This window comes from Macrobrachium nipponense, chromosome 11 (assembly GCF_015104395.2).
Source record: "Macrobrachium nipponense isolate FS-2020 chromosome 11, ASM1510439v2, whole genome shotgun sequence".
Lineage (NCBI taxonomy): Eukaryota > Metazoa > Arthropoda > Malacostraca > Decapoda > Palaemonidae > Macrobrachium > Macrobrachium nipponense.
The window spans coordinates 82,191,921-82,194,973 of record NC_061087.1 but is presented as its reverse complement, the minus strand read 5'-3'; the positions used below and the strand labels follow the sequence as shown (position 1 = coordinate 82,194,973).

The window sequence follows — 3,053 nt, the reverse complement described above, 5'->3', positions numbered from 1 at the left end:
TATATATAACCGGAGCCTCACTGCATTACAGAAGTTAAAAAACAAAAAACAAAAGTGCTACTATAGAACTGTCTGTATATTCTTTCGCAACAAGCAACGTTGCAGTTATTAAAAAAAATCCCCTCTTTTAACTTGTGGTAGGTTACTATGACTATGATGCTCTTTCTTTATTTTTTTAAGTAGGGAATTCCGAAATGTACAGAAGCTTAAATTTCCACTGGATATATAAAGGAAATTTATTTATAATATTACCTTTGAATTAGTTCACAAAGAAAGCAATATGTTCCTGAGTTCTACTTCTATTTCATATATATATATATATATATATATATATATATAATATATATATATATATATATATATATATATATATATATATATATATATATACAGAAAGAGTGTTGACCTGAGATTTACAATCTCATAGTAACCTACACACAGGTAACTCAGACAGACAGCAAAATTCTGTTGTAAAGTTATGCTTAAGAGGTTCAAGAACAGGATAGCATTACTGAAGTGATTTAGAAATGTACGTACTAATACAGAGTTTGATCAAGACCATCTAGAAGTCATTTATCCGACAAACAATTTCAAACGAGGCAAAAATCAAAATGTATAATGGGATTTTGAACCAGTTTTGATTGTAAAGTGCTGACAGTGGATATGAGATTTGTATATTTACAAATAAGAATCTCGGAGCTTTAAACTTACTGTGTCGTATATAATGCCTAAAGTTTTGAACTCTCTGTGAATGTTTATTAGAAATTACGGTAAATTTGTGTCATACACAGTTTGTCTAATAAATAAAGCCTCATAGGAAAAGTCTTGTCTACGTATGATGATTCTATAGTGTCTTGGCACACTTTGTGTTTTTAGTTTTACCTTATGGAAATCGAGCTGACTTCTTAGCAACAAATGAATGAAGATTGTTTACCTTTGACCAGCTGGGGCGCGTTCAGAATACAACAGAAGTGACGATGGTAAAGAACGAATACTCGAATAGTCTATTTGATTTCCGAAATTCCGATACAATTTCAAGTGACTTAAACTTAGTCTTAGATCTTACTTCTTTAGAAAGCTGGAGTTTTAGCTCCGTATTATCGAGAAATAATAAATTAGAAAAGCAAATTGTATATGGTATGCGATATAATTTCAACTTCAATAGAATATCTGTATTCTAGATTATGAAATATTTTAATCAAAGAAATTGAAGCCAAGGAAGCATTGGCGGGCTGTGTTCAGCATCTAGGTACTAACTACTAAGTGATATCTGAAGACTGAAGGCAACATTTCCATAATCTAGTAACTGACGGCTAACCACAACCTAAATTCAAGAGCTAGGTAACGTTTAACTTTTCTTTTGAACTATGTTAGCAACTTGTGTGTAATAAATAGTAACCGAGTCTCATAGGCAGGACTTAGCTAGTAGTTAAATGTACCGCATCTTTTTAAAAGGCCGCGGATACGACATCCACTAGGGATTGGGCCGTCCAATGTAGGTATTTCGCCGTGTTTAGTACTGGACCCTGGGTTTTAATTACAGTCGTCCGAATAAATATTACTACTTAAAATTCTTGTTCAGTAAGTAAAACTGCATAGGAAAACCGCAGCTGCCATAGTCTAGGCCGCCGCGGATAAGTACCCTAGATCTACCTAAAAAGCAAGTTTCATGGCAGAGCCAATGTGCCTACCTATATTTGCCTCTAACGAATAGGCTAGTTATACTACTAGTACGTAGCTATACCTAGGCTACCTATAGGGTAAACACAACTCACTGACTACCGCGTTTGTGGCCATCCTCCGAAAAAGTACTTTAACATGGCCTGACATCGGAGATGGTCATCAGTCATGAGTTGTTGGTGGTGAGAGGAACAGCTCGAGACCTCTACTCTCCTTTCGAAGTACCTAGTTAGTATTTTCTCCAAAGTTAGAAATTAAGGCCATATTTTAAGATTAAACAGAGGGTAATGAAAAATGTGACCAAACGCAGTGCAAACTAGCCTACCCCCATGACGCTTTCGAAGTTTTTACTTACAACTAAAAATGTTTCAAAGATTGACACCATCTCGATGTTTGCGGAGTCGCTTGTGTCAACAAACTTCCCATTTCCTGTGCTGAATCCACACACCACTTGTACCCATAGACGCTGGGGCACTTTCATCACAACAATCGTAAACACTGACTTCCAACCCTACTTATCCAAGGGAACTACGATTTTTAGTAGAAGACGAAGAAGCATGCACTAGATAATTATTTAAATAAATAGTTGTTTACCCTACTAAAAATCGTAGTTCCCTTGGATAAGTACCTAGTGGTTGGAAGTCTGTGTTTACGATTGTTGTGATGAAAGTGCCCCAGCGTCTATGGGTACAAGTGGTGTGTGGATTTAGCACAGAAAATGGGAAGTTTGTTGACACAAGTGACTCCGCAAACATCGTGATGGCGTCAATCTTTGAAACATTTTTAGTTGTAAGTAAAAATTTCGAAAGCGTCATAGGGGTAGTTTGCACTGCGTTTGGTCACACTTTTCATTACCCTCTGTTTAATTTTAAAATATGGCCTTAATTTCTAACTTTGGAGAAAATACTTACTTCGAAAGGAGAGTAGAGGTCTCGATTTGTTCCTCTCACCACCAACAACTCATGACGTGTTAAAGTACTTTTTCAGAGGATGGCCACAAACGGGATAGTCAGTGGGTTGGCCAGTCCAGTCGGTTGTTTGCCTTAGTACTGTATGTTAAGGGCAAATACACATAGGCTAGGCTATAAGGCTATCTGCTAGGAAAGTTCAATTTTAAAAAGATGTTGTACAGTGATGCTCAAATCTCATGCGACATGACTCCATAGGATTTCGTTCAAAATTCACTAACTGGCAACCTAGCATGATCCATATTTATCTATTATTTCAATGCGGAAACGCGATTATTGCATACAATATGGACATAATATGTTTCATAAGAGTGAAATCTGTCATATATTTCAAAACTAAGAAAATGTCACGTGTATCAAATTTCAGAAAAAACTTTCGAAACATTTTCAAAACTTTCGTTCACA

The 3,053-nt window shown here is 35.9% G+C and overlaps 1 long non-coding RNA gene across 1 annotated transcript in view; it reads left to right on the top strand.

The window, feature by feature from the left end:
- The first annotated feature begins 981 nt into the window (after positions 1-981).
- Positions 982-3,053, top strand: part of LOC135207310 (uncharacterized) — a 112,630-nt gene continuing 110,558 nt past the window's right edge. The window contains exon 1 of the long non-coding RNA XR_010312956.1: positions 982-1,341. This is a non-coding gene — a long non-coding RNA (uncharacterized LOC135207310). The remainder of the gene's footprint in view (positions 1,342-3,053) is intronic.